Genomic DNA, 14563 nt, shown 5'->3' with positions numbered 1-14563 from the left:
CACAGCCCGTCCCCGCCCACCACAGCCCGTCCCTGCCCACCACAGCCCGTCCAAGGGCAGCGCAGCCCGTCCCAGCCCAGCGCAGCGCGTCCAAGCCCAGTGCAGCCCGTCACAGCTTGCCACGGCTCGTCACAGCTTGCCAGGGCCCTTTCCAGCCCACCACAACCCGTCCCAGCCCACCACGGCCCGTCCCGGCCCACCACGGCCCGTCCCGGCCCACCACGGCCCGTCCCAGCCCACCACGGCCCGTCCCAGCCCACCACAGACCACCAAAGTTCGTCCCAGCCCACCACAACCCGTCCCAGCTCGCCACAACCCGTCCCAGCCCAGCACGGCCCGTCCCGGCCCACCACGGCCCGTCCCAGCCCACCACGGCCCGTTCCAGACCACCACGGCCCGTTCCAGCTCACCACAGAAAGTCCCAGCCCGTCACAGAACACCACAACCCGTCACCGCCCACCACAGCCCTTTCCAGCCCACCGCAGCCTGTCCCAGCCCACCATGGCACACCACAGCCCACCACAGCCCGTCCCAGCCCACCACAGCCCACCATGGCTTACCACGGCCCACCACAGCCTGTCCCAGCCCATCCCAGACCACCACAGCCCGTCCCAGCCCACCACAGGCCACCACAGCCCGTCCCAGCTAACCACAGCCCGTCCCAGCCCACCAGAGCCTGTCCCGGCCCACCACAGCTTGTCCCAGCTCATACCAGCCGACCACAGCCCGTCACAGCCCGTCCCAGCCCACCACAGACCGTCCCAGCCCACCACAGACCGTCCCGGACCTACCACAACCCGTCCCTGACCACCACAGCAGGTCCAAGCCCACCACAGCCTGTCCCAGCCCACCACAGCCTGTCCCAACCCACCAAAGCCCATTCCAGCCCTTCCCAACCCACCACAGCCGGTTTGAGACCACCAGAGCCCGTCCCAGCCCACCACAGCCTGTCCCCGCCCACCAGATCCCGTCCCCGCCCACCACAGCCCGTCCCAGCTCGTCCCAGCCCGTCCCAAGCCTTCCCAGCCCACCACAGCCCGTCCCGGACCACGACAGCCCGTCCCGGACCTACCACAACCCGTCCCCGACCACAACAGCAGGTCCAAGCCCACCACAGCCTGTGCCAGCCCACCACACACCGTGCCAGCCCACCACAGCCCATGCCAAACCACCACAGCCCATTCCAGCCCTTCCCAGCCCACCACAGCCCGGTCCATACCACCAGAGCCCGTCCCAGCCCACCACGGCCCGTCCCAGCCCACCACAGCCCACCACAGTTCGTCCCAGCCCGCCACAACCCGTCCCAGCCCACCACGGCCCGTCCCGGCACACCACGGCCCGTCCCGGCCCACCACAGCCTGTCCCAGCCCACCACAACCTGTCCCAGCCCACCACGGCCCGTCCCAGCCCTCCACAGACCATCACAGTTCGTCCCAGCCCGCCACAACCAGTCCCAGCCCACCACAACCCGTCCCAGCTTGCCACAGCCCGTCCCAGCCCAGCACGGCCCGTCCCGGCCCACCACAGCCTGTCCCGGCACACCACGGCCCGGCCCGGCCCACCACGGCTCGTTCCAGACCACCACAGACCGTCGCAGCTCACCACAGAAAATCCCAGCCCGTCACAGAACACCACAACCAACCACAGCCCGTCCCCGTCCCACCACAGCCTGTCCTAGCCCACCACAGCCCTTTCCAGCCCACCGCAGCCCGTCCCAGCCCACCGCAGCCCGTCCCAGCCCACCGCAGCCTGTCCCAGCCCACCATGGCACACCACAGCCCGTCCCAGCCCACCACAGCCGACCATGGCTTACCACGGCCCACCACAGCCCGTCCCAGCCCATCCCAGACCACCACAGCCCGTCCCGGCCCACCACAGGCCACCACAGCCCGCCCCAGGTCACCACAGCCCGTCCCAGCCCACCAGAGCCCGTCCCGGCCCACCACAGCTTGTCCCAGCTTATCCCAGCCCACCACAGCCCGCCACAACCCGTCCCAGCCCACCACGGCCCGTCCCGGCCCACCACGGCCCGTCCCGGCCCACCACGGCCCGTCCTGGCCCACCACGGCCCGTTCCAGCCTACAACAGCCCATCCCAGCCCACCACGGCCCATCCCAGCCCACCACGGCCCGTCCCAGCCCACCACGGCCCGTCCCAGCCCGTCCCAGCCCTCCACAGCACACCACAGCCTACTACAGCCCGTCCCAGCCCACCACAGCCCGTCCCAGCCCACCACAGCCCACCACAACCCGTCCCAGCTCATCCCAGCCCACCACAGCCCACCACAGTTTGTCCCAGCCCACCACAGCCCGTCCCAGCCCACCACAGGCCACTACAGCACACCACAGGCCACTACAGCACACCACAGCCCGTCACAGCTCGTCCCAGCCCGTCACAGCTCGTCCCAGCCCTTCCCAGCCTACCACAGCATGTCCCAGGCCCCCACAGCCCACGACAGCCCATCCCAGCCCACGACAGCCCGTCCCAGCCCATGACAGCCCGTCCCAGCCCACCACAGCCCGTCCCAGCCCACCACAGCCTGTCCCAGCCCACCACGGCCCGTCTTAGCCCTCCACGGCCCGTCCCAGCCCACCACGGCCCACCATGGCCCACCACAGCCCTTCCCACTCCACCACAGCCCACCACAGCCCGTCGCAGCCCAACACAGGCCGTCCCAGCCCGTCCCATCACACCATAGTGCGTCCAAGTCCGTCCCAGCCCACCACAGCCTGTCCCAGCGCTCCACAGCCCACGAGGGCCTGTCCCGGCCCAACACGGCCCACCACAGGCCGTCTCAGCTCATCACAGTCCGTCACAGCTTACAACAGCCCGTCCCCGCCCACCACAGCCCGTCCCTGCCCACCACAGCCCGTCCCCGCCCACCACAGCCCGTCCCCGCCCAACAAAATCCCTCCCCGCCCACCACAGCCTGTCCCAGCCCACCAAAGTCCGTCCCAGCCCGTCCCAGTTCACCACAGCCCGTCCCAGCCCACCGCAGCCCGTCTCCGCTCACCGCAGCACGTACCAGCCTGTCTCAGCCTACCACAGCCCGTCCCCGCCCACCAAAACCTGTCTCCTCCCACCACAGCCTGTCCCCACCCAACAAAACCCCTCCCCGCCCACCACAGCCTGTCCCAGCCCGTCCCAGTTCACCACAGCCCGTCCCAGCCCACCGCAGCCCGTCCCAGCCCAATGCATCCCGTCCCAGCCCACCACAGCTCTTCCCAGCCCACCACAGCCCGTCCCAGCCCACCACAGCCCGTCCCAGCCCACCACAGCCCGTCCCAGTCCGTCCCAGCCCACCACGGCCCGTCTCCGCTCACCACAGCACATACCAGCCTGTCTGAGCCTTCCACAGCCCGTCCCCGCCCACCACAGCCCGTCCCTGCCCACCACAGCCCGTCCAAGGGCAGTGCAGCCCGTCCCAGCCCAGCGCAGCGCGTTCCAGCCCTGCGCAGCGCGTCCAAGCCCAGCGCAGCCCGTCACAGCTTGCCACGGCTCGTCACAGCTTGCCAGGGCCCTTCCCAGCCTGCCACGGCCCGTACCAGCCCGCCACGGCCCGTCCCAGCCCGCCACGGCCCGTCCCAGGTCACCACGGCCCGTCCCGGCCCACCACGGCCCGTCCCGGCCCACCACGGCCCGTCCCGGCCCACTACGGCCCGTCCCAGCCCACCACAGACCACCACAGTTCGTCCCAGCCCGCCACAACCCGTCCCAGCCCACCACGGCCCGTCCCGGCCCACCACGGCACGTCCCGGCCCACCACGGCACGTCCCGGCCCACCACGGCACGTCCCGGCCCACCACGGCCCGTCCCAGCCCACCACAGTTCGTCCCGGCCCACCACGGCCCGTCCCGGCCCACCACGGCCCGTCCCGGCCCACCACAGCCTGTGTCAGCCCGTCCCAGCTCACCACAACGCACCACAGCCCATCCCAGCTCGTCCCAGACCATCCCAGCACTTCCCAGCCCACCACAGCTCGTCCTGGACCACGACAGCCCGTCCCGGACCTACCAGAACCCATCCCTGACCACCACAGCAGGTCCAAGCCCACCACAGCCCTTCCCAGCCCACCACGGACCGTCCCAGCCCACCACGGCCCGTCCCAGCCCACCACGGCCCACCACAGACCGTCCCAGCCAAACATAGTCCATCCCAGCCCGTCCCAGCCCACCACACCCACCACAACTCGTCCCAGCCCGTCCCGGCCCACCACAGCCCAGCCCAGCCTGTCCCGGCCCGTCGCAGCCCGTCCCGGCCCGTCGCAGCCCGGCCCGGCCCGTCGCAGCCCGGCCCAGCCCAGCCCGGCCCAGCCCAGCCCGTCCCGGCCCACCGCGGCCCGCCACGGCCCGTCCCGGCCCACCTGTGTTAGGAACAGTATCTCACCTTCTTGATCTTGGCACCTCCTTTCGCTATGATGTTCTTGTGGAACTGTTTGCAGATGGGGACAGAAATAGAAAAGCTGTTTTCAACCTAAGGGAGAAAGGAAGGGAGACATGAAGTTTACACTGTCGTGGCAAGGGAGGCCCGACTTCAGGAGCTCTAATAAACGAGCTTTTGAAAACAGGCTTAGACCCAAGGAAGTTCTCTATACGAGGGACTTTTGTAAGACTAAACAAAGGCAAGGACGTTCCCCTATAGCCTTCCCATAACAGGTACTACCCCCTGCCTCCATTCAGCCAAAACAGCGCCGACAGCTCCCTCCTCTTGAGGTGTTTTAGCTCTACCCAAGCCAGTAGAGCTCTGCTTTGCCCCAGGGTTATCCAGGCACGGAGGAGGGAAGTGCAGGCAGAAGACCTCCTTACCAGGTCTGCCACCATCTTTTGCATGTACTCGGTGCACTTCTCCACCTCGTTTTTTGGGACCTCGGAGTTGGATGATGTCACTCTTGTGTGCAGGGTCTGGGAAGCTGATGATAACCTGCAGGAGCGGTCATTTCTAGTTAGCTCAAGCAAAAGCAAGAACCCTTGTGTCAGACACATGCAAAGGTTGGGGGGATCCTACACATGCCCTTTTCCCATTCAGAAAAGGGGAACCGTGTTAGCGGCCTCTGGCTAAAAGAACTATCTTCTCAGACACTTGCGCTACAGAGCCACTAAAGTTACGACTTCTGTGACGACAGGCCTACTACCCATGTAGGAAAGAACCCCTCTGGATTCCTCCTCTCCTACAAAGCCTTACCTCTGGGAATTGCTCCCGGATTTCCCAGACCCCGCTCAGCCTTCTGCCCAGTGATGGTCCGGTGGAATTTCTGCTCAACGATTAGGTCCGCAGCGTGTTCATTTTCCTGACGGGAACAGAGGGCACACTGAGTGTTCAGCCGGAGAGCCATCTACTTTGACTTAGCGGTTTGCTGCCCGACGGTTTACTTGCCAGCACTGTCCCTCTTTTCTCCAGACCAAATTCACTCTGCGTTGACAGAGAAGGGCTACCCGAGGGAACAGGGAAGACATTTGTGAAGAGGAACTTGCACTTGTCATGAGATCCAAGTGCTCCGTGGGCAAGGGGCACACACTCGCACCAGAAGGTTACAAGGGAACACGAGAGCCCAAACCCTGCAGTCTCCCAAACATCACGTCCTACCCACTCACCATACGGGAAGCGAGTTCCAGCAGCTCTTTCTTGGCCTGTGGGACCCCCCTGTGGGTCTCCTTCCATTCTGATCGGGTTGCTCTTCTCGTTGTCCGGGGGAATGCGCACAGACACCTTGTACAGATCCTTCATCCTGTTCACTTCGAGGCAAGGACTGTGGTGACGCCGTCTGCTAGGCAAAGACCTGGAAGCAAGGCACCTGGATTATCACTGCTCAGAGGCTGTTGAAGAAGTAAAGCCGCCTCTGGGAAGGGCTCAGCGGGGTAGGGTTGAGACAGGGGAAATTGCCTCTTCCCCCTGGAGTTCAGCGAGAGCAGACCTGTGCCACACGAGAGCCTGTCCAAGTAAATACCGTGGCATCTACAGAGCCCATTGTTCCCTTGTCAGAGCGAGGCGTGTTTCTTCCCCAAACAGTATCACATTTAGAGCAGAGGATAATCGTTCCTTTCTACCCCAAACTCTTGGCTGGGGACACCTTGCAGTGCTATCAAACTAGCAGACCGCAACAAGGCTTTACCGTTGGCCATATTCTACTGCCGGTGCTGTAGCGCCTTCCTCCAGAGGCCAGACCACACTGCTCCTCCTCCAGCTGACACCCTCTCCCACAAGCCACAGAGCTATTTAACCCCCTTAGCGGGAACCAGCTACACCTGCACGTCGTCCATGTCAATCAACCCACTGCCTCTGAGGCAAGGCCACAGCTGCGTGTTATCAATGCTAATCAACCCACCGCCTTCATTCCTCTACAGGGAGAAGCTCACCAAGCACATTTCCACCACCCACAACTGGCTGCTAAAATGTCATTCGCACAGAGAAGTAATTCCACTACTGTTCAGGCTCCCAAGGTACTTTCACACGTTAAAGCCATCGCAAGGCCTCACGGCCCATTTCTCTCCTTGTACCACCACCACTCCAGGAAAGCAGAGGAAACGTGATGGAGACAGCACACTGGGTGAGCTACAGAGCCCCTGATACCATCTACTAAACACGAAGAGTGTGAGCATGGGAAGGACTAGAAAGGCACTCCACTTACCGTTTAGCTGCGTTCTTGCCAATGAGGTGTCGGTGGAATTGGTGGTCAGCCTTGATTATTGTGTAATCCATCCCGTGGATCTAAAAAGAATTATATTTTTATATCTATATCTATATATGTATGTATGTCCACTATTATATATTATATTATATAGGGCCAGGTAGGACAGGCCACCGCTTCTGTCTCGTGCCCTAAGTAACTGCCTACTGCCAGTATTGGCACTGACTCACCAGCGGTCAGCTACAAGCACTTCTGCTCTTAAGCAGAGCACAAGCATTCCTCTGCTTTGAGAAGAGAGCATTGTGCTCATGAAACATTGAAAAGACTCACTTCTATGCCTCTCCAGCTATAACAAAGAGAATCCTTCCTTCTCCGCACCAAAAAAATTAATGCTGACTTTTCAAGGATGCTATGGATGACCAAGGGGTGTCATCCACCTACCACACAATTTGTCTCCTGCAAGTTCGATTAAGCATGCCAAGACATCCTATGGATGTGACAAACACCTCATCACCTCTGCTCTGTTGCCCCTTCTTCCCCCAGTTTCTTACTGGAACTAGTAACTGCAGCTCACCAGTTCCTTGAGCACGGCTTCTATCTGTTCCTGAGCCACATGCACATCTTCTGTAGGTCCTTCCAAAGTGATGTTATCCTCTCCTCCAGTGAATTTGATGTGAACCTTGAGGTGAAGGACAATGAATCTCTTCCGAATTTGCCAAGATCCAAGCCAGGCCAATGCTTTTGGTCAGGCCTACACCATCGATCCCTGCCACTGAGAGATGTGCTCCTTCCCAAAAAGCCCAGACCAAATCCCCACAATTTTACAAGTCAGAAACTTAACAATTTCGGCCATATGGCAGTGCCTAGAGCCCAAGGCTCTGGTGCCGTCCCGGTTTCTGCAAGGGCTTGGGAGAAGTTTACTCATCTAGCCTTTATCTAGATACCGTCTAACTCCCCAGGGAGAAGCCTTGCTGCACTCGCCATTTCCAGGTATCCTACTACATCAGTTCTCAAAACAGCACCACATAAAGCTTCCTTGGAAGGGCTCAACCCATGACAATAACATAGGAGGAGCAGTGTTTGCAGCAGTAAAAGAGAGGGTTCCCTTGAACGGCAAAGATCTGTGTCATTTCCCCCCTGGTTTTACCCACGCTAGAATACACCTCTCTCTTTCGTGACGAGTGATCTGGACTAAACCTTTTTCTACGCCGGGGGTGCTAAGCTAACCAGCTCACCCATACCTTTGGCATCTGCTGAGTTATTTTGGCCAGATTCTGTCCTTTCTTTCCAATAATGAAACGACGAAGCCAAGAGGGGGCAGAGACCGAGGAGACGGTAAAACTGTTGGCCTGAGAGACAGGAAAACAGAGAAGCTGTTTGATGGACAAACCACAGCACACCACAGCAAGTCCCAGCCCACCACAGCCCGTCCCAGCCCGTCCCAGCTCACCACAGCCCGTCCCAGCCCACCACAGCTCACCAGAGCCCGTCCCGGACCACCACAGCCCGTTCCAGCCCACCACAGCCCGTCCCAGCCCACCACAGCCCGTTCGAAGCCCACCACAGCCCGTTCTTAGCCCACCACAGCCCGTTCAAAGCCCACCACAGCCCGTTCGAAGCCCACCACAAGCCCGTTCTTAGCCCACCACAGCCCGTTCAAAGCCCACCACAGCCCGTTCGAAGCCCACCACAGCCCGTTCGAAGCCGTCCCAGCCCACCACGGCCCGGCCCAGCCCACCACGGCCCATCCCAGCCTGTCCCAACCCCCCACAGCCCGTCCCAGCCCACCACGGCCCGTCCCAGCCCACCACGGCCCGTCCCAGCCCAGCACAGCCCGTCCCAGCCCGTCCCAGGTAACCACAGCCCGTCCCGTCCCAGCCCACCACAACCCGTCCCGTCCCTTCCCAGCACAGCCCGTCCCAGCCTGTCCCGTCCCGTCCCAGCCCGTCCCATCCCGTCCCGGCCCGGCACACCACAGCCCGTCCCAGCCCACCACGGCCCACCACGGCCCATCCCAGCCCTCCACAGCCCGTCCCAGCACACCACAGCCCGCCTCAACCCGCCCCAGGCACCAAAGTTCACCAGAGCCCGTCCCAGCCCACCACAGCCCGTCCCCGCCCGTCCCAGCCCACCACAGCCCGTCCCAGCCCACAACAGCCCGTCCCCGCCCACCACAGCCCATCCCCGCCCACCACAGACCGTTCCAGACCACCAGAACCCGTCCCAGCCCCGTCCCTGCCCACCACAGCCCGACTCAAGCTCACCAGAACCCACCACATCCCACCACAGCCCAACACGGCCCGTCCCAGCCCACCACTGCCCACCACAGCCCACCACGGCCCGTCCCAGCCCACCACAGTCCGTCCCAGCCCGTCCCAGCCCACCAGAGGCCATCACTGCCCATTACAGCCCATCCCAGCCCGTCCCAGACCACCACAGCCCGTCTCAAGCTCACCAGAACCCACCACAGCCCGTCCCAGACCACCACGGCCCACCACAGCCCACCACGGCCCGTCCTAGCCAACCACGGCCCGCCACAGCCCACCACGGCCCACCACATCCCGTGCCAGCCCACCACAGCCCGTCCCAGCCCACCACGGCCCGTCCCAGGCCACCACGGCCCGTCCCAGCGAACCACGGCCCACCACAGCCCACCACGGCCCGTCCCAGCCCACCACGGCCCACCATAGCCCACCCCTTCCCATCCCGGCCCAAAACGGCCCACCACAGCCCACCACGGTTCACCACGGCCTGTCCCCGCCAAACACGGCCCACCGCAGCCCGTCCCAGCCCACCACAGCCCATCCCAGCCCGTCCCAGCCAGTCCCAGCTCGTCCCAGCTCACCACAGCCAGTCCCAGCCCAGCACAGCCAGTCCCAGCCCACCACAGCCCGTCCCAGCCCACCACAGCCCGTCCCAGCCCACCACAGCCCGTCCCAGCCCGTCCCAGCCCACCACAGCCAGTCCCAGCCCGTCCCAGTTTACCACAGCCCGTCCCAGACCACCACGGCCCACCACACCCCACCACGGCCCAGCACACCCCAGCATGGTTCACCACAGCCCGTCCCAGCTCACCACAGCCCGTCCCATCACACCACAGCCCACCAGAGCCCGTCCCAGCCCGTCCCAGCCCACCACAGCACGTAGAAGCCCACCACAGAACGTCCAAGCCCACCACAGCTTTTCACAGCCTACCACAGTCCACTACAGCCCGTCCCAGTACGTCCCAGCTCACCACAACTTGTCCCTGCCCACCACGGCCCGTCCCCGCCCACCACGGCCCACCTCAGCCCAGCAGTGCCTGTCGCAGCCCACCACAGCCCTTCCCAGCTCACCACAGCCCACCACAGCCCATTACAGCTTTCCACAGCCCGTCGCAGCCCACCACAGCCCGTTCCAGCCCGTCCCAGCCCTTCCCAGCACACCACGGCCTGTCCCCGCCCACCACGGCCCGTCCCTGCCCACCAAGGCCCACCTCAGCCCAGCAGAGCCTGTCCCAGCCCACCACAGCCCATCCCAGTCCACCACAGCCCGTCCCAGCCTACCAGAGCCCGTCGGAGCCCACCACAGCCCGTCCCAGCCCACCACAGCCCGTCCCAGCCTGACCCAGCCTGTCCCAGCTCAGCAGAGCCCATCCCAGCCCACCACAGCCCGTCCCAGCCCGTCTCAGCTCACCACAACCCACCACAGCCCGTCCAAGCCCACCACAGCCCACCACAGCCCGTCCCCGAACATTACAGCCCGTCCCTGCCCACCACAGAACATCCCGGCCCACCACAGCCCGTCCCAGACTCACCAGAGTCCGTCCCAGCCCACCACAGCGCGTCCCAGCCGAGCACAGCCCGTCCCAGCCCACCACAGCCCGTCCCAGCCCACCACAGCCCGTCCCAGCCCGTGTCAGCCCGTACTAGCCCACCGCAGTCCGTGCCAGCCCGTCCCAGCCCACCGCATCCCGTCCCAGCTCGTCCCAGCCCACAACAGCCCTTCCCAGCCCGTCCCAGCCCACCACAGCCCGTCCCAGCCCACCACAGCCCGTCCCAGGCAACCACAGCCCGTCCCAGCCCACCACAGCCCGTCCCAGGCAACCACAGCCCGTGCCAGCCCGTCCCAGCCCACCACAGCCCGTCCCAGCCCACCACAGCCAGTCCCAGCCCACCACAACATTTCCCAGCCCATCCCAGCACACCACAGCCCACCAGAGCCCATCCCAGCCCACCACGGCCCATCCCAGCTCACCACAGCCCATCCCAGCAAACCGCAGCACACCACAGCGCGTCCCAGCCCGTCCCAGCCCACCACAGACCGTCCCAGCCCACCAGAGCCAGTCCCAGCTTACCACAGCCCACCACAGCCATTCCCAGCTCACCACAGCCCACCACGGCCCGTCCCCTCCCACCACGGCCCGTCCGCGCCCACCACGGCCCGTCCCAGGCAACCACAGCCCGTGCCAGCCCGTCCCAGCCCACCACAGCCCGTCCCAGCCCACCACAGCCAGTCCCAGCCCACCACAACATTTCCCAGCCCATCCCAGCACACCACAGCCCACCAGAGCCCATCCCAGCCCACCACGGCCCATCCCAGCTCACCACAGCCCATCCCAGCAAACCGCAGCACACCACAGCGCGTCCCAGCCCGTCCCAGCCCACCACAGACTGTCCCAGCCCACCACAGCCATTCCCAGCTCACCACAGCCCACCACGGCCCGTCCCCTCCCACCACGGCCCGTCCGCGCCCACCACGGCTTGTCCCCGCCCACCACGGCCCGTCCACGCCCACCACGGCCCGTCCCCGCCCACCACGGCCCACCTAAGCCCAGCAGAGCCTGTCCCAGCTCACCACAGCCCGTCCCAGCCAACCACAGCCCGTGCCAGCCCGTCCCAGCCCACCACTAGGCCGTCCCAGCCCACCACTAGGCCGTCCCAGACCACCAGAGCCCGTCCCAGCCCACCAGAGCCCGTCCCAGCCCGTCTCAGCTCACCCCAACCCAGCCCAGCCCGTCCCAGCTCACCACAGCCCGTCCCAGACTCACCAGCGCCCGTCCCAGCCCGTCCCAGACCACCACAGACCGTCCCAGCCCACCACAGCCCGTCCCAGCCCACCACAGCCCGTCCCAGCCCACCCCAGCCCACCTTAGACTGTCCCAGCCAATCGGAGCCAGTTCCAGCTTACCACAGCCCACCACAGTCCTTCCCAGCTCACCACAGCCCACCACAGCCCATTACAGCCCATTACACCTTACCACAGCCCGTCGCAGCCCACCACAGCCCGTTCCAGCCCGTCCCAACCCTTCCCAGTACACCACGGCCCGTCTCCGCCCACCACGGCACGTCCCCGCCCACCAAGGCCCACCTCAGCCCAGCAGAGCCTGTCCCAGCCAACCACAGCCCATCCCAGCCCACCACAGCCCGTCCCAGACCGTCCCAGCCCACCACAGCCCGTCCCAGCCAACCACAGGCCGTCCCAGCCCACCACAGGCCGTCCCAGCCCACCACAGGCCGTCCAAGCCCACTGCAGACCGTCCCAGCCCACCGCAGGCCGTCCCAGACCACCGCAGCCCGCCTCAGCCCACCACAGCTCTTCCCAGCCCACCACAGCCCGTCCCAGCCCGTCAGAGCCCATGTCAACCCGTCCCAGCATGGCCCAGCCCGTCCCGGCCCACCACAGCCCATCACGGCCCACCACAGCCCACCACAGTCCGTCGAGCCCACCACTGCCTGTCCCAGCCCACCACAGCCCGTCCCAGCCCACCACAGCCCGTCCCAGCCCACCACAGCCCGTCCCAGCTCACCATAGCCCACCACAGCCCGTCCCGGCCCGCGACAGTGCGTCCTTGCCCACCACAGCCAGTCCCAGCCCACCACAGCCCATCCGCGCTCACCACAGCCCATCCCCACCACCACAGCCCATCCTCGCCTACCACAGTCCGTCCCAGCCCACCACAGCCCGTCCCAGCCCACCACAGCCCACCACAGACCGTCCCAGCCCACCGCAGCACGTACCAGCCCACCGCAGCCCGTCCCAGCCCACCGCAGCCCGTCCCAGCTTGTCCGAGCCCACCGCAGCCCATCCCAGCCCACCGCAGCCCGTCCCAGCCCACCGCAGCCCGTCCCAGCCCACCGCAGCCCGTCCCAGCCCACCGCAGTTCGTCCCAGCCCACCGCAGCCCGTCCCAGCCAACCGCGGCCCGTCCCAGCCCACCGCGGCCCGTCCCAGCCCACCGCGGCCCACCACAGCCCTCCAGGGTCCGTCCCAGCCCACCACGGCCCGTCCCAGCCCACCACGGCCCACCTCATCCCGTCCCAGCCAAGCACAGCACACCACAGCCCACCACAGCACACCACAGTACGTCTCAGCCCACCACGGCACGTCCCAGCTCACCACAGCCCATCACAGCCCACCACAGCCCGTTGCAGCTTACCACAGCCCGTCCCAGTCCACTACAGCCCGTCCCAGCTTGTCCCAGGCCACCACAGGCCACCACAGGCCACCACAGCCTGTCACAGCTCGTCCCAGCCCACCACAGCCCATCCCACCCTACGACAGTCTGTCCCAGCCCGTCCCAGCCCACCACAGCCTGTCCCAGCCCGTCCCAGCCCGTCCTCAGCCCGTTTCAGCCCACCACAGCTAACCACAGCTCGTCCCAGCCCACCACAGCCCACCACGGCCCATCCCAGCAAAACACGGTGCACCAAAGCCCACCACGGCCTGTCCCGGCCCACCACAGCCCGTCCCAGCCCACCACAGCCCGTTGCAGCCCACCAAAGCCCGTCCCAGCCCACCACAGCCCGTCCCAGCCAACCACAGCCTACCGCAGACCACCACAGCCCGTCCCAGCTCACCACGGCCCGTCCCAGCTTGTCCCAGCCCACCACAGCCCGTCCCAGCCCACCACAGCCCGTCCCAGCCCACCACAGGCCGTCCCAGCCCGTCCCATCCCACCACAGTGTGTCCAAGTCCGTCCCAGCCCACCAGAGCCCGTCCCAGCCCTTCACAGCCCACCAGGGCCTGTCCCGGCCCACCACGGCCCACCACAGCCTGTCCCCGCCCACCACAGCCCGTCCCAGCTCACAACGGCCCACCACAAACAACCTCTGCCCACCACAGACCACCACGGCCTGTCAGGCCCACCACGCTCCGTCCTAGCCCACTACGGCGCGCTACGACCCACCACGGCCCGCCACGGCACACCACGGCCCGTCCCAGCCCACCACGGCCCGTCCCAGCACACCACAGCCCGTCCCAGCTAACCACAGCCCACCACAGCCCATGTCAGCCAGTCCCAGCTCACCACAGCCCACCACAGCCCATTCCAGACCACCACAGCCCATCTCGGCCCACCACAGCCCGTCCCAGCCCACCACAGCCCGGCCCAGCCCAGCAGAGACCGTCCCAGTTCACCGCAGCACGTCCCAGCCCACCGCAGCCCGTCCCAACCCACCGCAGCCCGTCCCAGCCCACCGCGGCCCTTCCCAGCCCACCGCGGCCCGTCCCAGCCCACCACGGCCCGTCCCAGCCCACCACGCCCCGTCCCAGCCCACCACGGCCCGTCCCAGCCCGTCCCAGCCCACCAGAGCCCGTCCCAGCCCACCACAGCCCGTCCCAGCCCACCACAGCTTTTCCCAGCCCGTCCCAGCACACCACAGCCCACTAGAGCCCCTCCCAGCCCACGACAGCTTTTCCCAGCCCGTCCCAGCACACCAGAGCCCACCAGGGCCCATCCCAGCCCACCACGGCCCGTCCCAGCCCACCACAGCCCACCACAGCCCATCCCAGCCAACCGCAGCTCGTCCCAGCCCACCGCAGCCTGTCCCAGCCCACCACAGGCCGTCCCAGCCCACCACAGCCCGTCCAGCCCACCACAGGCCGCCACAGCCCACCACAGCCCGTCCCAGCCGACCACAGCCCGTCCAGCCCGTCCCAGCCCACCAGAGCCCATCCC

The sequence above is a fragment of the Falco biarmicus genome, unplaced genomic scaffold, assembly GCF_023638135.1.
Source record: "Falco biarmicus isolate bFalBia1 unplaced genomic scaffold, bFalBia1.pri scaffold_42, whole genome shotgun sequence".
Taxonomy (NCBI): domain Eukaryota; kingdom Metazoa; phylum Chordata; class Aves; order Falconiformes; family Falconidae; genus Falco; species Falco biarmicus.
This window is presented reverse-complemented; position numbering follows the sequence as displayed.